General features: G+C 43.6%; 1 protein-coding gene and 1 pseudogene across 1 annotated transcript in view; one reads left to right on the top strand and one right to left on the bottom strand.

Moving 5' to 3' along the window:
• The window catches only part of LOC124799136 (carbohydrate sulfotransferase 11-like), a 340,241-nt gene that overhangs the window by 24,584 nt on the left and 287,852 nt on the right, over positions 1 to 27,805 (top strand). The gene's annotated exons all lie outside the window — the stretch shown is intronic.
• On the bottom strand, positions 16,278 to 16,396 carry LOC124799805 (annotated as a pseudogene).

The raw sequence follows: 27,805 nt of genomic DNA, 5'->3' as shown, positions 1-27,805 counted from the left end.
AATTTTCCCTGACAAAGATAACTCAAGCTTAACCTGTTCGCTTATTACCCACAATATACAAACCCAACGCAATCGCCGGCCGCTGGTGGCCGAGCGGTTCTAGGCGCTTCAGCGTGGAACCGCGCGACCGCTACGGTCGCAGGTTCGAATCCTGCCTCGGGCATGGGTGTGTGTGATGTCCTTAGGTTAGTAGGTTTAAGTAGTTCTAAGTTCTAGGGGACTGATGACCTCAGAAGTAAAGTCCCATAGTGCTCAGAGCCATTTGAACCATTTCAACCAACGCAATCTGACTGATACACAGTGACAACATGACTTCCAATAATTACCACAGAAGAATGGCACTTAATTGCAAGAAATATTAACAATAATAAAAAATAAAAAATAAATGAAATTAAAGAAATATGAAACTACCTCCAACTCTGTTCATTGACTGAAATTTCAATCACGAACCCAATTTTTTTTTGTAAGTCACTTACCTCATAGAAAATCTTCATAACACGAACTACAGCAATTACAGCATGCAGCAACTACAGCCAGCTAAATAAAAGGATTCTACCTGCTATATACTATAGCTACTAGCAGGTATATGGTTAACAAAAGAAAGATTTTGTTGAAGAGCTAACAATGTATTTAGAAAATTTTACCTCATTCATGTGACATCCAGTTCTAAAAATTATATAGTTGTCAATAACTCCACAACCCTAACATTACCAGCAACATCCATCCTGATTTTACATTTTCTTGCGTCTCACTTTACAATGCTTGTTCTACCAACATAGAGTCTCCACTAAGAAAAACACGTCCATACTTCTCTATCCACTCCCTAACTGCTAGTCCGTCCAACCAGAGAATCTCTTACCGAGGTCGCAGAGCGCTGTCAGCGATATTAACAGAGTCTATAGCACTTTCAACATACGAACAAGCTATTTGCAATGTTAGTTATCTCTGAGATTAGACGTCGTGATTCGTGTCAGTCAAGAACGCCTTTAAGGCGATAAAGACGCCTGAGTTTGATCGAGGTTGAGTGATAGGGCTACGAGAAGACTTGACAGGAACGTAGCGACTGTACACTATTGCTGGCACCGCTGCTCACGAGAATGTCCAGTCTCAAGAAGACGGGGCTCCGGTCGGTCACGTGGCACTACCGAGAGGGAAGATCACCGCGTTTGGCGTATGATTCTGGCGCATCCTAACTGCGTCTGCAGCAGTAATGTGAGCAGCAGTTGGCACCGCAGTGATACAACGAACTGTTACAAATCGGTTACTTCAACGACAGCTCCGAGCCAGACACGCTGACCCCAAACCACCGCTATTTGAGACTACAGTGGTGTCAAGCGAGAGGTCATTGGAGGTCAGGGTGGAGGCCTGTTGCGTTTTCTGATGAAAGCTGGTTCTGCCTCGGTGCCAGTAATGGCCGTGAATTGGCTAGAGTGAGGCCAGATGAGGGCCTTCAAACAATCACTCTGCATGCTACACGTACTGGACCTATAGCCACCTGTAGTTATGGTCTGGGGTGCAATTTAGTGTGACAGCATTAGCACTCTCGTAGTTATCCCACACACCCTGACTCTGACTGCAAATTTGTACCGCACTCTGCTGATTCGACCTGTTGCTCTGCCATTCCAAGGATGTTTTCTAACAGTATAAAGCTCGCCCACATACCGCTGTTGTAACCCACCACGCTCTATAGAGTGATGACATGTTGCTTTGACCTGCTAGATGGTCAGATCTGTCTGCAGTCTAGCACGTACGGGACAACATCACACGACAACTCCAACGTCATCTACAAACAGCGTTAACCGTCCGTGTACTGACAGACCAAGTGCAACAGTCATGGAATTCCATACCACAAACTAATAGCCGCGCAGGATTAGCCGAGCGGTCTAGGGCGCTGCAGTCATGGACTGTGCAGCTGGTCCCGGCGGAAGTTCGAGTCCTCCCTCGGGCACGGGTGTGTGTGTGTTTGTCCTTAGGATAATTTAGGTTAAGTAGTGTGTAAGCTTAGGGACTGATGACCTTAGCAGTTAAGTCTCCTAAGATTTCACACACATTTCAACATTTTTTTGAACAAACTGATACCCGGTACCTGTACAACACAATACATGCAAGTGTGCATTCTTGCATTCAACATTCTGGCGGTTACATCGGGTATTAATGCACTAGCATTTCACTTTTGCAGTAGCTTAACTCGCGCATATTTTAACTGGTGATTTTAAAAAGTTTATCACTTAAATATGTTACCTAGACAAATGTACTCGCGAAATTTCATAACTCTAATTATTTTTTGGTGTTGAGAATTTTTTCAGGCAGTCTACACCGATCAAAATTCTGACGTCTCAAGTACATCTTATTCTGCACAACCGCCTTCAGAGCAGTCTCCCTGAGAGCGAATATACCGATCGGGGCGTTCCTGCATGTTGCTCCCTCCTACGTATATCTCGCGAAGAGACCAGAGGATAAAATCAGAGAGATTAGAGCCCACACAGAGGCGTACCGACAATATTTCTTTCCACGAACAATATGGGACTGGAATAGAAGGGAGAACCGATAGAGGTACTCAAAGTACCCTCCGCCACACACCGTCAGGTGGCTTGCGGAGTATGCACGTAGATGTAGATGTACAACAAATGTATTCTGGGGCCTTTGTTTGTTGGGATGTGTAATTCCCTCTAGGATTATATTTGAATCTTTTCCGCTGTATCAAATCTTCGAACTCCTCCCTCCCCCCCCCCCCCGCCCCCCAGCCGCACCTTCAACTTTATTTTCATAGGAGATGAGGAAGAAATCACCAGGAGCTGCGTCTGGTGAGTAAGCCTCGGTTTTGACTGGAATGCGTCAGAACGGTACCCCGACATCTCCCAGGAACTTCTTTTTAACTCAGTGGAACAAGTCGCCACCAGAGATTTAAGACAGTACACGTGTATTAGTTAAATCGCAATACACCTACAATTTACCGCTGCGCCGGAACCAGTGGACGTGAATATGGGTGACTAACGTGATGTGATGTACTCTTCTACTGCCAGCTCTTTAATTTCGGTATACTGGGAGGAGGTATTATGGCCCAAAACAAGGAAAAAATCCAGAAAACGTGGGCTCTTGAATGAATATCTGAAGAGCTAAGCTTTGCTACTGTGAAACATATCTCTTCTATTGAACACTTGCTCATAGCTCTTAGTGTATGCATTTCAAAGCCCATGTTTTCTGGATTTTTCCTTGTTTTGGGCCATAATCCCTCCCCCCAAAACACCGAAGCAAAGAAATTGCAGTAGAAGAGATCCACTGCCATAGGTATCAGAACGATTTTCGCTTGTAACTTTCGACGCAACCGTTTCCAGACCACGTTTCCTTACCTCTATTTGATACATTTACCCTTCTCCACCGCCCCTGAAAGTCATTCGCATCATCACTGAATTATCCTGTGTATACAGACGCTACAAGCTAGAGAACTGCGGCGAAATGCGGGAAGACCAGCAGAGGTTTGATACTTGGGGCAGAGACAAGTAGTTGAATCTCAGTATAAACAAATGCTACGTATTGCAAATAAATAAGCGAAAAGGTCCGTTATCTTAGGACTAGCCAATTGTAGAATAACAATTGGAAGCATCTACATCCCTAAACCGTCTTGGAGAAAGCGTACGGAACAGTTTAAAGCGAAACGAGCACATAAAAGTAACTGTAGGAGAGGCAGATGCCAAACGTTCATTGTAAGATTCCTCGGGAAGTGTAGTCCACCAACGAAGGGAGAGCTTAGAAAACCTTTGTTCGACCGGTACTTGAACATTGTTCGTCAGTCTGGAAGCCTTATCAGACGGGATTGAGAAGGAAACAGGGAAGAGCAGTACGTTTCTTCACATGTTCGTTTATTAAGTGCGAAAGGGTCGCAGAGATTTCTTTCAAATCTCCCGCTTCACAGTACGCACACACACCCTGTTGCAATTTATTTCACATACCATTTTCATCGGACTAGAACAACGACTGCGAGAAACTGGTACGTTCGCAACTACTATCGAATCTTTTACTATGGAGACTCGAATTTACTATTTAATTACAAACGAACAAATAGGCAAATCGCAAGTGGAGAACGAAGGGATAGCTGTCTCAAAAATCTATGGATACCAGTCACTAAATGCTGACCCCTATTTTGATTGGACCAGAGGTGGTATTCCTCCTACACGTCGGTCAGGGCGCCGAAACTTGTTGTCCAAATAAAATAACAATTGCAATGTAGATGGCTGAAGGATGTTTTGTTTCGACATTTTATATTGAACAGCCGAGGTCACACAACGATCTGCATAAAGATAGACTTACGGAGACTGACGAAAAATGAATTACACCAATATTTTTCTTGTCTTATTCTGCGTTTGGTTAAATGGAGTAACTTGGTTTTAAAGTTCAATATATGTTATATTTTTAATTTAATGTTGTAGTAAGGATTGTCCGGGTTTTGGCTTCTTCACTAGAAACTTTTCACTTTAAAACTATATAGTTTGAATTGTATTTGTCCGATGCTGATGAGATTTTAACAGATTATAAGCGCACATACTGGTAGCGGAAATTTCAATTTTTCAATCACCCGGATAAAAATTCTTGCGATATTCCTAAGGAAACTTTTTCTCAGCCCAGGATAAACATACAACAGAAAGCTTGGGATTGTTTTGAAGGTTTCTATGGTTGTGAGAAACTGCAACCACTGTTACCCTACACTGTGGTACAGATTTTATAAAGAGTAATACTGAAGTGTTTCTGCGCCTGTATGATCTTGCAATCAGCAGCGCGCATGGTAGTGAAATTGAGTTCAGCGTTGCCTCGTACCGTTAGCTACCCCCGGTTGGGAAACGGAATGCCTGTGACCTTGTTTCGCCTGTATGCTATTGTTATTGTCTGACTGTCTCTTTCGTGGTAGCTACATCTTATATTGATGCCTCCGAGACCACCGTATTCAGCGTGTGAACTTTCAGTGGCTATAAGTGCTATTAATTTCTTTCTAAGTGAGAGGGGCGGGGGTCTGAAGAAGATGACAGTAGGTTTCCCGTGTATCAGGGAGTGGCACACTGTCTAGGAATATCGTTTTCGTCATTCGAGGGAGCAGGAGCGGCGTCATAGGAGAATGACGAAAATACGTAACCCAGGTCAAGGAAAAAAAAAAGAAAAAACAGTGTGCTTGTCCAGAGCGCCCGCAGATCTAACGCGACAATTTTACTTTATTGCACAATACGAAGAACTATTCAAAAATTTTACATGAATAAGATATTTCACACCTGAAACTGATATAAAATATGGCAGATTTTCCCAATATTTCAGTCTCTACTCTTTTGGAAATAGTTGAAAACGTGAAGTTCCATTTCAAAATCCTTGACAGAAAACCAATGCTAACGGACTATGTGACAGCTGCTTCATCCCGACATACCTTCCTTAGAATACTGAGAGAGCTACGAACACAGGGCTACGAGATCTTCTTTACAAACGAGAGTTGCTGCGGACAGAATCACGCAATGAAGTTTGAGTGGCAATAAAATGTGATTGATTCTTTAGAAAATAGTTTTGACAACTATAATCAGCACCAAGGATACATTCAGCAAATTTTTCGATGACTTGGAGGATTCATGACATCGTCTATAACTGGGAAACGCATCATAATTTTGCACACTGGAAATGAAGGGTTTATTGTCGGCGCAGACATTTGTCTTACTGGGAAGAAGGGAACCGGTGACTGCCACAACGAAATGAACTCGGATCATTATGAAGAATGGTTCAAGAAAGTCCTCAGTTTATTGCCTCTGAGGTCAGATGTATTTGTAGACCTTTATCATACGACGGTCGATCCTTCAACTAAAAACCCGAGCGTGCGATGGCTGAGAGACAAAGTCATATCTTGGATAGCATCAAAGAATATTTCGCTACCACCTGGAGCTGACGATTTTAGCAAACTGAGAGGCGGGGCAGATACTGCAAGCCAGGCCATATCTTCAAACACCAATAAAGAGACTGGAACTAGTAACTAAATAACTTCGACCAGATGTAAAACTTATCTGGGTGACAGTGGCCCTTTGCGAGCTTAATCGAGTCGAGCTCATATAGGCGTAAGTAAAAGGAAAAAATAGCAAAATCGAATTTGGCTAATACATTAAGAAACGGTAGAAGCATTTAGCGCTTGATGCCGAGATGAAATTAAACATGCTTGGAAAAATTAGCACAACTGAGCCGTGCTCTGGCTCACGTTTGTGCCGTTGACAGGTTGGCGTCGTGTATTTGGATTGTGACCTCTCGTTTTCTTAGTGCGTTCACTGGCGCCACTACGTTTGCTCGCTTTGTCTGTCCGTGAGTGGCAGCAGCTGCGTTTATCGATAGCGAGTACTGTGGTACTATCCTTGGCGCGACCTCTAGTATTTCGTCGTGCGTAGGAGTTCACTTGGGACGGAGCAGCAGTGAGGGCCGACAGAGCCAGTACTCGCCGAGGGAGCCGGCGATACATGATGGAAGGATGTGGTCGCGAGAGTGGAAGACCACGTCTAGGTCCGGATTCAGCGAGTTTAAGTTGAATGGATCGTTATATTCGAGCAGTGCAACTTTCACTTGTGTGTGTGTGTCCGTCCACCGAAGTGACCTCATGCCATCAAGCTGTCAGTTGGTGGTTCTATACTTCGACGTTTCCCTTGCCTGACTTGATTGTCAACGACCGATAGTTGGTCGTTCGGTCGGTCGTCTCAGTGGACGACGTGTATCTGGTCTTTCCACCGTTTCTGTGTTCTTAGCGTTCATGTCTACGTGTAATTCGTCTTGTTGCTGTACAGTGACTGTTTTAGCATTGTTTGAGTTGTTTATCGAATTGTCTTTTGCGGTTCTGTGTTTATCTAATCAGATTTTGAATAGGCAGTTTGGTCTTAACCCTGTCTGCGTACTAGCATTTGGTGGAGCCAACTTGTGTAATTAAATGCTTGTCATTTTACGATGCTAACTGTCATTCTATCATGGTATTGGCTATCGCATCTTAGGTGGATTTTGCGAGTGAGTTGCTCGGCTTTAAGCTGTCCCTAGTTTGAGTTGCCATCCCGTTAAGTGAGCATGACTCTTGGCTGCTTGTCTTCACCGCTTACGCAGCTGTAGGGACTTTTCTCAAATGGCTCTGAGCACTATGGGTCTTAACATCTATGGTCATCAGTCCCCTAGAACTTAGAACTACTTAAACTTAACTAACCTAAGGACATCACACAACACCCAGTCATCACGAGGCAGAGAAAATCCCTGACCCCGCCGGGAATCGAACCCGGGAACCCGGGCGTGGGAAGCGAGAACGCTACCGCACGACCACGAGCTGCGGACGGACTTTTCTCAGGTGGACCCTTGGAACACTGTCTGTGTATCACTCCCTTCTTATTTGGTCTGATTGTGTCAATTGTTTAAATATAATATTTTGTTTAAAGTATTCCTATTGCTTGTGGCCTTGGGGCGACAAATAATTTGAATTCTTCTTAATAAGGCCTTCAGCCGTCAGTGTAGCTTATGTTACAGTCAATTTTTTTAAAATGATTGTTTTTAAAAAGCTATTTCCTTAAATAAAGTGTACGTGTTTGCTGAGCAACCAACGCTAACTGAGTAAGGCCCCGTCCACACCTTTTCCTGCCTTCCCTAAGTTCCACGTATCTAGAACTACTGGAGGGGAAGATGAAGCGTCTGTAAATGTTCCTCATATCGCGCCAATCGTAATCAACATGATTGACAGCAGATCTGATGAAGAATATTGGTAGCTATAATGACTTTAAAAATGAATAAATAATGTAAATAGTGTTGTGACAAGGAAAAACTACTTTTGTCCGGCCACAGCTGTGGGCTCTTTGAGTGCTCTGGGAGATGGTTCATTTTTAAATACAACGGATGGAATATCAGCTCAGTTTATGTCATAAATGGATAAAAGATTTACTTAACTTTGACACATTTCTTTGTCACAGGAGTACTTGGTAAGTTACAACTGTTATTGACTATCAAAGCATCATTTGATCCACCGATTAACGAATTGTACGCTTGCACTACAATGTTCCACATTTAAATGACCAAGCCCATCAGGAACTTTCATGTTGATTGTATAATATGATGTTCCTTCAAGTGGGAGAACTCTTGCTAGTTGAGCACTATATTGACCTCATTGTGACGGTGCTGCTGTACCGAGAAGAGAGGAGTGGTCTGCAGGAGCGCCTCCCACGCGTCGCTGCGGATTGCAGCAAGCCCTCGCTAACGTCTGCAGTATCGTTTCGTGTTGCCGACTTCGGTGTGGTGACTCGATCTCTGTATGATACGACAAATAGCCGTTGTAAAAATTGTACAGTATGACGTTTCTAAATGGAAACAAACCATTTTTAAACCTGCCATTGAAGTCCAAAGCCCTCACGAGAAAAGGGGGTGGAAAATGATTTTTTACACACAAAACGGAACCAAGGTCTGAAAGCAAAAATAAGGCTGCGTTGCTACCGAGCCGCAACTCTTATACCTGATCGTGGCAACATATCACCTGATTCCACTGTCGCGCTCCGCACATTCCAATATGCACACAACTGCTTTCCAATATTACTCTTTATAAAATCCGTACCACATCGTACGGTCGAAGAGGTTGCAGCTTCTTAGATCCACGAAAGAGACCTTACAAAACGAACCCACACTTTCTGCTATATGCTTATCCTAGGCTGAGAAAAAGTTAAGAAAAATCGTAAGAACTTTTTATGGGATTTGCGAAAATTCTGCAAGTTGGGATTTCCACCACCAATATACGTGCCTATAACCTATTAAAATTTCATTAACATCGACAAATACATTCCAAACTATATGGTTATATCACGAAAAGAGTATGAAGGTGAAATTAGAGAGATTTTATTCACGCAGAGGGTTACCAACAATCGTTCTTCCTGTAAGTGGAAGAAATAGCAGAGGTAAACAAACTACCCTACGCCACTTACCATAGCGGAGCTTGCATATTATAGATGTACCTGTACATTTGCGTGAGTGTGTCTCCAACAGAGCTTGCCAACGAACATCTGATAGCTTTCCGTAAACAAAAAAATTACAGTTGTTAGCTTTTATTAATTTTATGATCCGCAACAAATTTCCAATCAAAACAGCTCAAACTTACAATGACCGATGGCTTACTATTTATGACTACAGTTTTTTCAAATAGTTAAAAGTGTTGTTTGCTATCTGTTCATGCTCACTGATTCTACTGTCAGTTTAACTGGGCTGTTACCTCCGCACTCAAACATATTTAGTATTTCACATGTCGCGCGGCCTTAGGCGCCTTGCCACGGTTCGCGCCCTCCCTCCTCCCCCCCTCCCAGTTCCCGTCCTCCAACGGTCATGGGTGTGTGTTTTGTCCTTAGTGTAAGTTAGTTTAAGCAGTATGTAAGCCTAGGGACCGATGACCTCAGCATTCACACACATCTGAACATTTGAGTATTTCACTGCTTGTTCTGTTCAAAAAAACTACGTCAGCAAATATATTCACTACTTTTCTCCCATCAAGCTAATCGACCATCACATACATTGATCAGCGACTTTCTGCTTCCGGCCGCTGTGGCCGATCGATTCTAGGCGCTTCAGTCCGGAACCGCGCAGCTGCTACGATCGCAGGTTCAAATCCTGCCTCGGGCATCGATGTGTGTGATGTCCTTATGTTATTTAGGTTTAAGTAGTTCTAAGTCTAGGGGACTGATTAACTCAGATGTTAAGTCCCATAGTGCTTGGAGACATTTGAGCAATGTTTGACTTTCTGCGGCTGCCTTCCGTTTAACTTTTACATGAAAGACGAACACACTCATATGTTCAAGGTTTACAGAACATGAAATAATCAGTAATGAAATGCAATATTAAAGATGTAGCTCATAAAGCGTATGTATTATTTTCCGTTCAGTTTCTGAACTGAATGCGGCAAATGTTACGTAACAATTTCTGCTGTGGACAGGGGTGTTATTTACCCACGCATATTCTGCATTCTGCTTCAGTTAACGCGTTGTATGTAAGTATTTTAAACAGAAAGCGTTCATATTATCACTTGAACTGCAACGCATAATTAACTGACGGGAAACAAACTGGATTTCATCTTTCACTCAATTGTGCTCAATCTAAACTCGTTGTTGTATACAGTAAAGGTATATATTCATCTGCGAGCGGAATAGCATGTTGTTTGCACTTTAACGTGCCAACGTAATTGATACTGATAAACTGTTGTCTATTTCAAAGAAAGTTTGCTTTGCTTAATTATTCCTCTGCTCTCACAATGTTTTCAAATATTTATAGGTATAGATTATTCGGTACGAATATTGCATCAGTCTCATCAAATACACAGTTATTTTTCGCCTGCTTGCAGAGTTGCCCTACAGATGTTAAGATTGTGGTTGCCCCATATGTCCATGTTCCTACCTCGGGCTGTAGATAGTCGTCTGTCGCTGGCTGCTGTGTTACGAAATCACTGGACCGCTCTGACACAGTTGATCTTGATGTCTGGTTGCGACAAATGGCGGAGCATCCAATCTAATTTAGTCAAATTAAACTGAAAATTATTTCACCCTGAAATACTGCTACAGAAATCAGCTTGACAAACGAGAAATGTTTTAAATCACACAGGTAGTATTTCATAATGCGGTTCGGTGTAATATTTAGACAAATTCCAGATGTTATCTTAACTATGTGTACAAGCCAGCTGAACTTTTATTATGAATGGGCGTGCATATTTATTTGGCTTCACAGTGCCGGCCGAAGTGGCCGTGCGGTTCAAGACGCTGCAGTCTGGAACCGCAAGACCGCTACGGTCGCAGGTTCGAATCCTGCCTCGGGCATGAATGTTTGTGATGTCCTTAGGTTAGTTAGGTTTAACTAGTTCTAAGTTCTAGGGGACTAATGACCTCAGCAGTTGAGCCCCATAGTGCTCAGAGCCATTTGAACCATTTTTGGCTTCACAGACAACCAAAAATGTGTACCATGCACTCGCAAAAAAGTTCTAACTTGTTTATGGAATTCCGTAAGTTCATGTACTGTTTAATTTGTCCCTCGGACACGCAGTCCGTGCACCTTTTTTACACAGTTCACACACCTTTCTTACCTTTTCTGGCCGATGGTATTACCCATGGCTGCATTTACAGCTGTACTCTTCTTTCTCTCCTTCCAACTATATGTCACCAATCAGATTCGAAACAAATACTGATTATCAAACCTGATGCGGGTACCGCCCGCCAGTAACAATTCTCGACTTCTTCTGTTTCCTCTTACCTCTTGCTGATTTTCTTCTAAACTATTCTAATTCATTATTACATTTTCCACTCCTCTTGTCGTCTTCACTGAATCGCCTGCACCTCTGTCGAATAATTTAGATATGTAATGGTCTGGCGAAAATTTCGCTAACCCATTATAGCACGACGCCGTTACATCGTCTCTGGCGACTTTCCTCACTTCTGTGACGTGCTTTTCAAAAATCAACTTCGTCTGTTCCTCCTTTCAGTACAGAGGAGTGTGAATTAAATAACAAAACGCATCGTTTGAAGTTAACGTCTATTAATTTAATTAATTTAGGTGCTGAGCACATGGTCAGGTGAACACGATGAGAATGCTGAAGGGTCGTGAATTTGCCGAAGAAACCGTCCCGGAATTCGTCATAAGTGATTCAAGGAATTTACTGGAACCAGAAGGTAACCTGCGTTAACAAGAAATTCTGTTGTGACAGAATAGTGTGGGACTATTTTTCTGCCACGAACCGTGGCAGTTTTATCGAAATCGATCAACACATTAGCAGCGGACGAGCAGCTTCCTACAGACGTCTTCTTAGATCCGCCGAAAAATGTGAACGAGGAGTGACGGAAAGGAAACGAGAGAGACGAGGCAATTTTCTACGCAGACTTTTGTAACATATCGTCTGAGAGCCGCACCTGTATGCTCGTCAGGTGGCTACTGTGTTCTCCATATGGATGGAAGAAGGTATCCAGCCTAGAGGCGGACGGACCGGTCCTTCCTTGAACCGTCTAATTGGATTGGGACCAAAGGCTACGTGATTTAAATGTTTTTGATTTCCCACAATGGCCTGTATTCTCCGACACCCTTTGCAGGTAGCAACATCTAACAAAAGCTTTGTCAATGGGAGCAAGAAAACGAAAAATGAAAATGCCTCGATTCTTCTACTGATTCCTACCGGCTTAAAGGCCTAAACTTTAAATAATTTCGTGGAGCAGCTAGAAGCTAACGAAATCGAGGAGTCGGCCGAGCGCAGAAGGCAATTTTGAAGATCTCCGGGGTCGAAGTGGTGTTGCGATGTGTATTTCGGAAGACGGTAGGCGGTGATCAGTAAAGTTGTTCTCTCTGTGAGGGAAGTTTCGAAAGTGTTCGGAACTGCGTTCCGCCGCGCGGGCGCGGATTATTCAATTCCCGCCGCTTTTCAAGGTAGATGTAGGCGTGCGTACACGAACTTAGCACGAAGAGGTTGCCCAGCCGCCTAGAACAGCGCGAAGCAATTTGAACGCATAAAATGCATAATTCTACCGGTTTCGATCTTGGACCATCTTCACGGTTCAAAAAATGGTTCAAATAGCTCTGAGCACTATGGGACTTAATATCTGTGGTCATCAGCCCCCTAGAACTTAGAACTACTTAAACCTAACTAACCTAAGGACATCACACACATCCATGCCCGAGGCAGGATTCGAACCTGCGACCGTAGCGGTCACCCGGTTCCAGGCTGAAGCGCCTAGAACAGCACGGCCACACCAGCCGGCCATCTTCACGGATGAAGGGTTAAAATGGTTTAAGCCACCATACTGCATTAGTCATTACTTAAAACGTGTAGTGCATGCCATAAATGTGGCACGGCATGGCATGTAGTACACATTTTAAGTAATGACTAACGCAATATGGTGGCTTAAACCACTTTCACCCTTTATCCGTGAAGATGGTCAAAGACCGAAACCGGTAGAAATTGGGTTTAAAATAAAAACAATTGATGGTTCAAATATGTTCAAAAAAATTTTCAAATGTGTGTGAACTCTTATGGGACTTAACTGCTAAGGTCATCAGTCCCTAAGCTTACACACTACTTAACCTAAATTATCCTAAGGACGAACACACACACCCATGCCCGAGGGAGGACTCGAACCTCCGCCGGGACCAGCCGCACAGTCCATGACTGCAGCGTCTCAGACCGCTCGGCTAATCCCGCGCGGCGTTCAAGTATACATTTTATACATTACTTTACGGCTGTTGGCAGTCATCCTCCAAAAATGTTCAATCTGAAGGTGTTTGAAAACAACGAGACAATAAAATCCATCTGTTCCAGTGGAAACGTGTGGTGTTTTGGTGTCTGGCTTAAGCCTTTTTGAACTTTAGAATGTTATCCAGTTTTTTTATACATGAAATGTATTCGCAGTTGTGAATATTGACTACCATCAGCTATATAATGGAATGGTAACAATGAACAGTTGTGCCGGACCGGGATTCGAACCCAGTTTTTCCTCTTATCGCGAGCGGTCGGCTTACCATTGTGCTATCCGGCTATGCTTCACGGACGGACCGAAACTTCCATACGTCGCCAACCATATGTCTACAGCCTGCACTCTTACATTCATTATGTATATTCCCCAGTAGGGCAGAAATTTTAATTGATAGTCGCTTGCCCGACGTTGGTGAATAAATACGATATTGTAGTGTCTGTGTTGTTCATTAGAGCTGTGAAATGTTTCTTCAGACATGCATGCATGTACTGCGGTATGGTGTAGTTTTGTATATGGAGGAGAGAGTCTCAACCGGTTGGAAACTGTAATGACTGTTTGCGACGCTCATTTTCCATTTCAGCAGTCGATCTGAGAGCCTTTTAAAAGTTCTTGGACTACTGCAGGCCATTAATACGGTGATACGGAAGAAGTAAGTATACTACTGGCCATTAAAATTGCTACATCAAGAAGAAATGCAGATGATAAACGGGTATTCATTGGACAAATATACTATACTAGAACTGACATGTGATTACATATTCACGCAATTTGGGTGCATAGATCCTGAGAAATCGCTACCGAGAGCAACCACCTCTGGGCGTAATAACGGCCTTGATACGCCTGGGCATTGAGTCAGACAGAGCTTGGATGGCGTGTACAGGTACAGCTTGAACACAATACCACAGTTCATCAAGAGTGGTGACTGGCGTATTGTGACGAGCCAGTTGCTCGGCCACCATGTGGGTAAGATGCCTGTCACCTCGACTGCTAGTGATACGAGGCCGTTGGGATCCAGCACGGCGTTCCGTATTACCCTCCTGAACCCACCGATTCCATATTCTGCTAACAGTCATTGGATCTCGACCAACGCGAGCAGCAATGTCGCGTTACGATAAACCGCAATCGCGATAGGCTACAATCCGACCTTTATCGAAGTCTGAAACGTGATGGTACGCATTTCTCTTCCGTACACGAGGCATCGCAACAACGTTTCACCAGGCAACGCCGGTCAACTGCTGTTTGTGTATGATAAATCGGTTGGAAACTTTCCTCATGTCAGTACGTTGTGGGTGTCGCCACCGGCGCCAACCTTGTGTGAATACTCTGAAAAGCTAATCATTTGCATATCACAGCATCTTATTCCTGTCGGTTAAATTTTGCCCCTGTAGCACGTCATCTTCGTGGTGTAGCAATTTTAATGGCCAGTAGTGTATTTTAACAGACTCGCAGGTCAAAGCGAGGCTGTCTACTTTTATTTTACGTGATAGTATATGTTTAACACTTCGTAGAAATAATCAGAGTTCGTCAACAAAAGTTTCAGAGGACGTCTACACAGCAATATTATTGCACCTGGGAGTGATGTCGCTTCGGTCGGCTCATCGTGGATTTTTATCGTAATATTTCACGAGTACACGCTGAAACATTTGATTGTGTATGAACAACTGTCTTGCAGTCATTCACAGTGCGATGCATTTTCTTTGATCACCACGGTACTTCTTTACCTCAACGTCACTGCGTCGGTAACGACCACGAGTGGCCAAGTGCAGCAATATCGTGGTCGGGCAATACTTTGTGCTACTTGAGTCGCTAGCTTCTCATCGCGGATTCATGTAGCGGCTGCTACGGTAACGTAGGAGAAAGCCGCGGAAGTTGCGAAGCACGGAGGAGAAGGGACGATTCAATATGTCCACTTGATGTCGACCGCCTCCGAAGTAAGCCATATGAGACCACACAGGATTACGTTCGCTCCTTCCACTGCTAAAACTCTGGCACAGCAAAGGTAGAAGTCGGTAGCGAAACTCCACGTCCACTGCCACTAGTTGCCCGAATTTGCCGAATCTTCGCACGGAGAAAAAACACTGATACCCCACGGCAAAGGGTTCCTTAGTCGTGGGGGCAATCTTGTTTCTTTTCTGTGAACGTTAGCACAATAGACAAAAAAAAATTAAATACCGGCAAGAGACATCACGTTAATGACGTTTAAAGCCGCCTGCAGCATTGTTATGGCCTCAAATCGGCAAGGAGAGGAGTCCAGAAGTTTATTCAGGTATGCCGTATCCAGCTAAACTCACACACTAACATACAAACACACACGACATATTTTTTAAAAGAAATGTAGGTTCACAGGTTGGCAGTGCTCTCAACTTGCACGAAAACAAGCTAACAGACGTAAACACTGTAATACTGTGCTGACTGAGAACTCACATACTTCAGTTTGATTGTCAAAAGTGAGGTGAAGTGTAAACAACGCAAATGCAGCGTAAGAAAAAGTGCAGAAAGACAAAAACTGCCAAGTGTGTAAGTGAAACGAAGTCTTTTGACATCAACCTCTGCTAACCAATAGGGAAGAAGCAGTGCTTTGAAGAATATGCCAACAAAGAGGCAGAAACGCCGTAAGCAAACTGCTGTTTTTATTTTAAAACAATCGAAAATGTGCAAACATATGTATTCAATTTGTAAAATAAACGCGCTGGATGCTTTGTAAAGAAAAGCGAAACGCGCCTCGTGTAACATTCTCTTTAATTAATTATCAATAAGCTTAAGACGTAGAAACCAACAGTAACTCAGTCATTAATGTTTATGTGCCGTAGGACTACCAGACTGCGAGGATGTTGATTTCTGTGTTTCATCCGCAGTTCCAGATAAAACTCCTCCCGAACCGGCCATCAAGGCCCAACGGCACCGACCGGCCACCGTGTCATCCTCAGCCCACAGGCGTCACTGGCTGCGGATATGTGGCATGTGGTCAGCACACCACTCTCCCGGCCATATGTCAGTTTCCGAGACTTCTCAATCAAGTAGCTCCTCAGTTTGTCTCACACCGCTTGCCAACAGCGCTCGGCAGACCGGATGGTCACCCATCCAAGTGCTAGCCCAGCCCCGACAGCGCTTAACTTCAGTGATCGGGCGGGAACCGGTGTTACCACTGCGGCAAGGCCGTTGGCGCAGTTCCAGATAGTCCACACATTTTCTGCAGTATTGAAATCGGGTGATTTAGCGAGCCTGGTGCTGTATCAGTCATTGGCCACATTAGCTATCGTATTGCTAAAAGCACATTCTCCAGCAAAAGAGGTCTCTCACTCGTTTCCACCTGCTTGACTATGGATGGAAACCATTTCGGCTTATTCTCGGAATGAAAAACAGACCATTGCCCTTCGACTTAGCTGAACCGCTACAACCTGCAGCACAGAGAATGTTGCTCGTCAGTCCAATCTACGTTGACAACTATAGCTTAATTAAATAATAAATTATTACTATGTATGTGTAATGCGATGTAGCAGTACAATTGCTTTATTACAGAGTCATGGTCCATTCCTATCAGGAAGCACCACTTCAAGCTTGTCGCCTTACTTGGTTTTCACCATATATTCAGAACAAAGTTTACGCGGTGACAGATAGATAGAGCAAACGACTCGTCTCCCTTAGTTTGCTTGATGATTGTGGCGGCAGGAAGGGCGTCACGCAACAGATTAAGACAAAATTGTCGATTACGCATGAGAGACGTTCCGTCTCTAGAGGAGTCTGCCGAGGCGGGCAAACGCCGGAAAGAAGTGTTCTATTGTCACATGCCCTTAAAAATTTTACTTGAAAAACCTGCTGAGAGTTGAGGTGCCAGTGCGTGTTCGACTTTTCCTGAATACTCAAAGTTACCTTCTGATTTGGTTGGTTAAACATCGCCTATATGCGGTCAGTTACTCACGCTGCACAATCTGAGCGGCGTATTTCGATCTTTTTTCTTGTGCTTTATTGGAATAAGTTACCAAAAAGCGACTTCAAATCATAACCTATTACGCGAATGCTGTCAGTGTTAAGTGGTTGCACTAACAGAGGATGCCACTACTGTGGCTCTTTGTCAGTGTCAAGGCGCTTACACAACATGGAAAACATGGGACTGGATGTTACGGCTTCACGGAGTGCATTAGCAGACGCAAACTCGAGGAGATAGCAAAGGTTTCAAAACAGACTTTACGTCAGTGACACAGAATTCACGCACTCAGGAGTGGAGAGCAAAATATATATCCGTCAAATTAGCTGCAATAGTATGCTATGGATTAAATGAGTACATTTGTCCGGCTCTGAAAGGTAATGTCTTATCTTGTTATCAAAGTCTTGGTCTGTCACTGATTAGCAACAATCAGAATTAGCGGGAGATGCCGCATAACTTGTCTTGCGGACCCAACATCGTTTGACAGTGTTCATAAATGTTGGCCACTGATGGGATCGTGTATGTTACTGGAATTCACCCTCTCAGCGTCAGTTAAGGCCTGTGGATCGTGTACTGAGTTACCGGAACTGGTTGCATTATAATACGAGTGTAAGTGAATTACTATCCGCAAAGCAGTTATAAAATTTTATTGTAATCAAATATGAAACTTACAAGAACATCATTTTTCGACATAGTCTCCTTGCGTTTCAACGCACTTGGTCTATCTTTGTACAAGCTTTCTGATGCCCTCACAAAAGAAGGTTTTCGGTTGAGCCGCGAGCCAGGAATGCACCGCATCTTTCACTGCTTCGTCCGAGGTGCATCGACAGGCCATTTGTGGCGGTAAACGGTCGTCTGGCTCCTTCATCGTGCGTAACACTTGTGCGACCATTTCGGAATTTTTCAATCCATTCGTAGACACTCCGTTGTGGCAAAACACTGTTCCCGTACTGTACCGAAAGACTTCGATGAATTTCGGCCCCTGATACGCCTTCCGACCATAAAAAACGGATCACTGAACATTGCTCTTCTTTGGTGCAAATACACAGCGCAGGAACCGCGATAGCCGGTTGTGGCGGCCATGCGGTTCTAGGCGCTGTAGTCCGGAACCGCGCGACTGCTACGGTCGCAGGTTCGAATCCTGCCTCGGGCATGGATGTATGTGATGTTCTTAGGTTAGTTAGGTTTAAGTAGTTCTAAGTTCTAGGGGACTGATGACCTCAGATGTTAAGTCGCATAGTGCTCAGAGCCATCTGAACCAATTTTTTGAACCATGATAACCAGCACGGCAGCGATAACGAAACTAACCTAGCAGCTTGAAAATTACAAAGATATTACAACAAATAAACAAAGCATGCGTCATCAACGTAAAACGACAATACTACCAAAATAAACAAAAATATAACTAAAATGTGGATAATCATTAACTTACCCTCGTAAAATAACATCAAAACGACGCCAGTAGTATGCAGTATCTACAAAAAAAAAAAAAAAAAAAAAAAAAAAAAAAAAAAAAAAAAAACTAAAGAAATATTTATGCCTCAGTAGTCAAGTCAAAGTTTCCTGCATTACGTTCGTACTTTCCTGCATTTGTTGTGTGTTTAATTTATACTAAATAATTAACGAGTTCTCTCTATGTTACAGGATAGGTAATTGTATCTCTTGTTCACTGCGGTCTAGTTAAAATGCCTGTGTACCATGACTGAAATTTTTAATGAATGTTTCTAATACTGCGGTAGCGGCAACCACCGTCATATGTTAGTAGAGAATCAGAAATTATTGCTACTGGCGTTGCCTATGCCACCGCCTCTATCATCATAAATGTGAACCACATTTGTCAGTCACTTTGGCTACTTCGAAGGCAATGGCGTTTTGACAATTACTGACAATAGCCGAAGGTTGATATTTGTGACATATTCATTTGATCGTATGTTTTGCTGTTTGTAATGTAAATGTGTTTTTACTTTATTTAATATTCTTCACTAAAAGGAAGTGATTTTATACTGTTGCCGTTTCGAGGTGGTTGCTATCAGTTGTTATTGAAATTTAGTCTTTTCAGTTCTGGAGGCAATTTGTTAACGTAATTCTTAGATTTTTGGCTTTTTTAAAAATAAATTCATTAGTGTTTCTAGAAACGTTAATAAATTTATTATGGATCAGTACCTTTCAACTCAACACCGGCTCCCTACCGCATCTCATGTAGGTTTTTCGTTTTATTACGTAAGTGAACGGCCGAAGTCCCACATATCATCAGTCACAAGGATGGTCACACAAAAGCTCAGTGGAAGGTGGTTGAAGGACGCCGAAAACACGAGTGCAATTATGCTGCTGGAGCAAACGTTCAGCGTGCATTGTTAAACATGACGCTCCGCAGCTGAAAACCACTATTTGGTTTCCACGTTGACGCAACGAAATCGTCAGTTACGACTGCGGTGGGCACGCGTTCATCGAGACTGGATCACGGATCGAGGAAAATGTGACGGCTGATCGGGTGAAAAAAATGTGTGTGAAACCTTATGGGACTTAACTGCTAAGGTCATCAGTCCCTAAGCTTACACACTACTTAACCTAAATTATCCTAAAGACAAACACATACACCCATGCCCGAGGGAGGACTCGAACTTCCGCCGCGACCAGCCTCACAGTCCATGACTGCAGCGCCTATGACCGCTCGGCTAAACACGCGCGGCCTGATCAGGTGAACTAGGTCTCTTGTTACACAAAATCCCAAACGACTGGAAAAAAGCACGAGTATACAGGGTGAGTCACCTAACATTACCGCTGGTTATATTTCGTAAACCACATCAAATACTGACGAATAGATTCCACAGGCCGAACGTGAGGAGAGGGGCTAGTGTAATTGGTTAATACAAACCATAAAAAAATGCACGGAAGTATGTTTTTTAAAACAAACCTACGTTTTTTTTTTAATGGAACCGCGTTTGTTTTGTTAGCGCATCTGAACATATAAACAAATACGTAATCAGTGCCGTTTGTTGCATTGTAAAATGTTAATTACATCCGGAGATATTGTAACCTAAAGTTGACGCTTGAGTACCACTCCCCCGCTGTTCGATCGAGTGTATCGGAGAGCACCGAATTACGTAGCGATCCAAAGGGAACGGTGATGGACATTAGGTACAGAAGAGACTGGAACAGCACATTACGTCCACATGCTAACACCCTTTTATTGGTCTTTTTCACTGACACACATGTACATTACCATGAGGGGTGAGGTACACGCACAAACGTGGTTTCCGTTTTCAATTACGGAGTGGAATAGAGTGTGTCCCGACATGTCAGGCCAATAGATGTTCAATGTGGTGGCCATCATTTGCTGCACACAATTGCAATCTCTGGCGTAATGAATGTCGTACACGCCGCAGTACATCTGGTGTAATGTCGCCGCAGGCTGCCACAATACGTTGTTTCATATCTTCTGGGGTTGTAGGCACATCACGGTACACATTCTCCTTTAACGTACCCCACAGAAAGAAGTCCAGAGGTGTAAGATCAGGAGAATAGGCTGGCCAATTCATGCGTCCTCCACGTCCTATGAAACGCCCGTCGAACATCCTGTCAAGGGTCAGCCTAGTGTTAATTGCGGAATGTGCAGGTGCACCATCATGCTGATACCACATACGTCGACGCGTTTCCAGTGGGACATTTTCGAGGAACGTTGGCAGATCATTATGTAGAATTGCGATGTATGTTGCAGCTGTTTGTTACAACACGCAACTGAACGTCGGAGGTTTCAAGCGTCAACTTTAGGTTACAATATCTCCGGATGTAATTAACATTTTACAATGCAATAAACGGCACTGATTACGTATTTGTTTATATGTTCAGATGTGCTAACAAAACTGACGTGGTTCCATTTAAAAAAACGTAGGTTTGTGTTAAAAAAATATACTTCCGTGCATTTTTGTATGGTTTGTATTAACCAATTACACTAGCCCCTCTCCTCACGTTCGGTCTGTGGAACCGGTTCGTCAGTATTTGATGTGGTTTACGAAATATATCCAGCGGTAACGTTAGGTGACTCACCCTGTATAAGAAAGATAAAAGGACGGACCCCAAAAATTCCAGACCCGTACCCGTAACTTCTCTTTGCTGCAGAATCCTTGAACATATTTTCAGTACGAATATAATACACTTTCTTCAGACTGAGAAGCTCATGTCCTTGAATCAGCACGGTTTCAGAAAGCATAGCTTGTACGAAACTCAGCTTGCCCTTTTCTCACTTGATATGCTGAGAACTATGGATGAAGGGCAACAGGCGGATTCCATATTTCTAGATTTCCAGAAGGCATCTGTCACGGTGCCCCATTGCAGGCTGTTAACGAAGGTACGAGCATATGGAATAAGTTCACCGACATGTGATTGGCTCGAAGACTCTTTAAGTAACAGAACTCAGTGTGTTGTGCTCGACGGCGAGTGTTCATCAGAGACAATGGTATTGTCAGGAGTGCCCCAGGGAAGTGTGATAGCACCGCTGTTGTTCTCTGTATTCATAAATGATTTGGCGGTTAGGGTGGGCAGCAATCTGCGGTTGTTTGCTGATGATGCCATGGTGTACGGTAAGGTGTGGAAGTTGAGTGACTGTAGGAGGATTCGACTTAGTCAAAATTTCTATTTGTTGTGATGAATGTCAGCTAACCCTAAATGTGGAAAAATGTTAGTTCATGCGGATGAGTAGGGAGATGAAACCTGTAATATTCCGATATAGCGTTACTAGTGTCCTGACTGACACTGTAAATTTGTTTATATATTTGAGCGTAGCGTTGCAAAACGATGTGAGGTGGTACGAGCATGTGAGAACTGTGGTAGGAAAGGCAAATGGTCCACTTCAGTTTATTGGGAGAATTTTAGGAAAGAGTGGTTCACCTGCAGAGGAGACTGCATATAAGGCGCTGCTGTGACCTATTCTTGAGTTCTGCTCGAGTGTTTGGGATCTGTACCAGGTCGCATTGAAGGAAGACATTGAAGCAGTTCAGAGGCGGATTGCTAGATTTGTTACCGGTAGGTCTGAACAACTCGTAAATCTTACGGAGATCTTTCCTGGAGGCAAGGCGACGTTCTTTTCGAGAAGCACTATTGAGAAAATAGAGAAGCGGTATTCGAAGCGGACTGCCGAACGATTCTACTGCCACCAACATACATTGCTCGTAAGGACCACAAAGAAATAAGGGCTCATATGGAGACATATATACAGTCGTTTTTCCCTCGTTCTATTTGCGAGTGTAACAGGAATGGAAATGACAAATAGTGGTACAGGGTACCCTCCGGCAGGCAGCGGACGGTGGCTCGTGGAGTATTTGTATAGATGTAGAAGTCGATCGTTGTCTGGATACACTGTTATCCATCCGCACGGCTGCGCGAAACATCCACAACGCCATGGACAGAGGCCAGTAGAGGCAGTATTGTGCTAGGGGTGGGGGGACATTCACTGGGCTTCTGTGGGACCTGTGGTAGTGATCCGAGGGAGTATGAATTCTGCACACTGTGCGAACACAATTACGGACCACATGGATCCACTCATACTTGATGTCTTCTCCGACGACGATGGTTTCTTCCATTAGAATAACTGTCTATGTCATAAGACCAGAGTATGCTACAGATATTTAAGGAGCACGAAAGTGAGCTTAAGTTGATGTCTTCGTCACAAAATTTGCCTGATCTGAAGTCGATGGAACACATCCGGGGCGCTATCGGACGCCAGCTCTGTGCCCGCAGTTCGCCGGCCCGTAATTTAGGTGAATTACTTGACCTGTACGTAGACATCGGGTGCCACATTCCTCCGGAGATCTGCCAAGGATTGCCGAAGCTATGCGTGCAGAATCGCTGCTTTATTGTCTTCCAAGGACGGACCAACATGCAGATGGCCATAGTGTTTTGTCTCAAGTGTGTATTTTTCACACCACGTTTTATCGCAAGGGGAAACGTCTAGTAACTTAGCCAGGAAACAAAGCTCTCGTTACACCGTGCTTCATAGAAGACTTTTAGGGCAAAAACGGAATAAAATGTAAGCAAAATGAGGCTGCAAATCTTTCGAGAGCTAAACTGAGAGTTTTTCGTGTGACACTACCCGCAGACACATTTGGGAGAAACGTTACCCGTTCGGTGGCAGCCGTGCTTCTGACTGAGGTTGCCCGCCTGCCGCTCCACAAACGACAACAGAGAGAACAGCCAATTACTCTTCGCGCCCACGCACTAGCAGCTCAAATGAAACCATGTGACACACTCCCCAGCCAGCATTTACCCGAAGAACGAGCTGGTGTCTAATGGCGGAATTAAGTTGTTCCGTGTCCATTCTGCACTCATTGTACCGAGGGGTTATTCGATCCAGACTGGACTTTAGTTGTTTGCTGTATCACAACGCACCTAAGATTTACTTCTCTAAATTAGATTTTCTTCATTTCAGAGCCATTCGTACCTTCCTTGGAGCCGTGCATTCGACGCCTACAGCCGCTGTTTTGCGAAGGCAGGAGATATGCCCTTAAGCTTTAGACGTCAAATGCTGTCACATAAATTTCTCATTCAAGGAATGGCCTTCATAGAAAGTCGAATACCTTCAACAAAAGAACTAATATTCCGGCCGTCTGCACAGACTTTGACTCTTACTATCCTGCCATACATTCTAAACGATGTTCTTCACATTTGCCTTTATTTTAATTTTATCTCGAGTCACTCAGCTGCCATATTTCAGTGTATTATTATAATACGGCAAATTTGCTAAATGTTAACGACGTATCTGAAATTCCTGAAGACGAGTATACTGAATGTGCTTTTCTATGTCCTCGGATCCAATCCAACAAAGCCTACAAACTGCCTAAAATTGCTTATATTTTTACGGCGGAGACTGTTGCATATTTGGAAACAATTAAGTTTGTATTTTCTACTTCCTTCTTAAAGATGCTAATCGTGTGTCACTCTTGGAGTGTTCTTATAAGTATTCAACACCGAAGATGGAATAAAACAGCAAACTGTTGGACGTGGTACTGGAATAGATTCGCTATAAGCGGAGAGGGCAGACAATAATTATGTTGTGGGTGCAGTCCCACGCTGGCATCCGCTTTGATGAGGAAGTTAATGTCTCAGCGAAGCCAGCTGCATCTATAGGAACTCTTCTCGATTTGAAATTACTGTGTACAGACTACTTACGTGAAGTCAGGAGCCTCGGAAAACAACAATGGCAAGAGATTTGGAATGTGCCGTAAGGAAAGAAAGCTGGGTATTATGCGGCATTACAACCTAAATTCCTACAAGCCGTGGGTTTTCGAGGACGCATGTATACCGATCCAAGATATCCACCATGATTCAATTCCGCTTTAACAACGCCTCGTTTCCTGTACGTTTGTGTAGGGTCAACATTTACGATTCCGCTGCGTGTGAGTGTCATTCTGAGTCAGAAGCCGACGTAAACCACATCTTGTTTACGTGTTCCAAATTTGGCAATGAAAGATCGAAATTTTTGAACACTTTGATGAATATAGGTTACCTTTTCCCTCAATTAGTGTCTTTTCTTTCGGTTTCCAAAAACATTCGCTTGCACAGAGTGACCGTCAATTTTCTCGAAAGTATAGCGAAAAATCTGTACATTATTGATTTGCACATTTTTGAGGTCCTGATTAGAACGATTTAGGAAGATCATCAAAAAATCCGTGGCCCCCAATAAACATCACGCTAATACCTTGGTAAAACGACACTAGCGTTGCCCACAATTCGGCGAGTAATAGTGTACAAGGGTCTTCAGGAATGTCATATTCAGCTGACATCACTCATTGAACAGTAGATCCTATAGAGCTAACAAATTAATCCGATGTTTCGCAACCGGCAAGGTATGTGTGCAGCACTTTGAATACGGCTGTTGCCATCTTGGAAGATGGGAGTGAGCACAGTACACTCATCATGAAGAGTCAGATGAAAGGATTACACTCGGTTACTGTCAACGTTGAAATGAAAAGCGTAGTTCTTGTTTACGGTAACCTGAGTAAGAGGGCGCGAGTCATGGTACGAAAAAGAAGTGACAGACTGCCTCTGGCCTGAACTACAAACACTGTGGGTTAACCGCCTTATTCGGCGGATTCGACGCCTTGCATCATTTGAAAAAAAGAGACATAATCAGGACTCGTTAGATCCACTACACGGCTCCATGTGCCGCTGGAGGACGGTCTCTTGCTAGACACCCAACTCCAGATACAGTTTTCCCTTCACATTTTTCGCTCTAAAATTGACTGAGGTGGTCTTGCAGCAGTTCTCGTCGGTATTGAAATCGATTGCCACTGGCAACGTGAGACATGCGCTTCCGCTCTCTGCTACTTAGAATCTTTTAACGAGCCGTGTTGTTACTGGCGTGTTGTACGGCTGCGAGCGATAAACCATTCCTTGCTGACACCCTGGACGGTTGCGTTGTTACACCAAAAAAATCTGATAACTTCATTCGCAATGTCGTGACGGGCACACCCAAACACAGCACTCTTTGCCATACTGTCACGTCTCTACGCCGAACCATGATACTGCGCTGATTCCCTCCCCATCTTCTGCCCCACCCCCACCCAAAAACACACACACACACACACAACAAAACACACACACACACACACACTTCACTTCCCTAACAGCCGGCACTGGAAGCTCAGATGAGCACCTGGTATCATTTCTAAAAAAAATGGTTCAAATGGTTCTGAGCACTATGGGACTTAACATCTGAGGTCATCAGTCCTCTAGAACTTAGAACTACTTAAACCTAACAATCCTAAGGACATCACATACATCCATGCCCGAGGTAGGATTCGAACCTGCGACCGCAGCGGTCGCGCGGTATATCATTTCTACGCTACCTTCAATTGTGAGGGGCTGACTCCAATTTTCTCTAGTTAGCTTATCATTACAAAGAAATGCTCTACTGTTTGTAAAAAAGAAGAAGTCTTCTTGACATAGTGATCGCGCGAATGAAGTGGTGATCTCGCAAATTCTCTGTACGGTACACGTTTGTAACTTGACTTTCAGACATGAAGATCGTGCAGTATCTATCATCTGATTGTCCAAAATGTATTAACATAGACCCAAAAGCTCCTACAGTACCGTCTGGGAAAACAGGTTGCATCCGGAACGAAACTAAGATCGTCGATACCTGAGGGTCTTTGGGTATTTATTGTCTTCCCTCTCCCCTCCCCTCCCCCTCCCCCCCCAAGCTCCTTTTTCTTCTTAAAGCACAACATTGAACATATAACCCATCACAATGTACAGGTCTATGCATAGGCATTACACACGGCAAACAAATTCTTTGTGAATTAAATTGCGAAGCGCTCTCACCTGGAACTAATGGAGGACTGCAGTGAGATCTGCTACTGAACTTAAGCTCCTCTCAGTATTGGATATGGAGATAGGAACGTGATTTTTTTTGTTACCGATATAGCTATTATGAAGTACGTTCACTGAACAATACATGATGGTGAAGTTCATCTACTCAAGAAATACCGAGGTCACAAGAAATAGATTAATAACTCCACTGTCAATAGAAAGGTATTCAGATGCTGTTGTTCTTTTTGTTATTTGTCATCTGTACTACTTATATTGATTGACAGCGATACTCCCCAATATCTGAAAACGTCATGACCTCTCGTTTTCGACAGTTCAGTGTCTAGATCTTCCACGTTACTGTCTCCTAGTGCTGTACATTCATTGTCAGTCAGCGGTAGGTAGCTCTGAAGCTGGAAACATGAACACCGTTAGACTCGGTAGGGGCGCTCAGGATTATTATCCTCCGAATTGCGGAAAAAGAAGAAGTAGAAGGAGTGTGAAGTATTCGAGATTTGTACAAAAAATTTTTATTAAATTGCGGCTTAATACCCCGTGCGCAACGTAGTCATTGCAGATGAAGAACAAGCTTGAATTTTAGAATGGCGATGGAAACAATCAGCCACGTCAATTTCGAAGGAACCATCTCAAAATTTATTGCAAGCGATTGAGGGTTTCTATGACAAATCAGGACGCTCGGACGGAGAAGTGCGTCGGCGTGTCAAATGAGAGGACGGTAGTGTCTAAAGGGCATTTCTGGGCAAACTTTAACGATATACTCCTTAAGATTTTTACCTAGTGACATAGGATTTTCGCACCGTCCAGATAGCAGCATATAGATAGTTTTACGTTAGAATGGGCTAGCACCAGACAGACATTTCTCGAAGATTTTATGACAGACGGTAGTATCGTTGGTGCTAAGAATTAGACTGTAAGTAAATATCGTTGTTTGTAGGTGATGGCAGCGACTTTCAGTTTGCAACCTCGGGAACGGTGGCCTCACCGGCTTCTGATGTTTTATGTTTTATGGTTTGAGTTGACAATGCACGTGTGCAGCTTGCTTTTAAGTTGGAACGACTCCTTATGGGATAAAAATGTTTTATGGTAGGTTGTAACGCACGAAGTCTGTAATCCTTATGTCCGTCGGTATAAGGGGAATTGTTTTATTTGTTTTTTCCTTCAAAATCTGATAATATTATCCCGAAGCATGTAGCGACAATAATCACACAACTGATAACTGGGCAGAATATCCTCAATATTGCTTTAATAATAGTTGTAGGACAGCTTCACATCAATTAGCCCGGACGGGGCATTGAAACCCAGTCTTCGAAGTCGAGTACACTGT

This window comes from Schistocerca piceifrons, chromosome 5, assembly GCF_021461385.2.
Source record: "Schistocerca piceifrons isolate TAMUIC-IGC-003096 chromosome 5, iqSchPice1.1, whole genome shotgun sequence".
In the NCBI taxonomy this organism is placed as follows: domain Eukaryota; kingdom Metazoa; phylum Arthropoda; class Insecta; order Orthoptera; family Acrididae; genus Schistocerca; species Schistocerca piceifrons.
The sequence above is the reverse complement of the archived record's forward strand: the minus strand, read 5'-3'. Positions and strand labels throughout refer to the sequence as shown.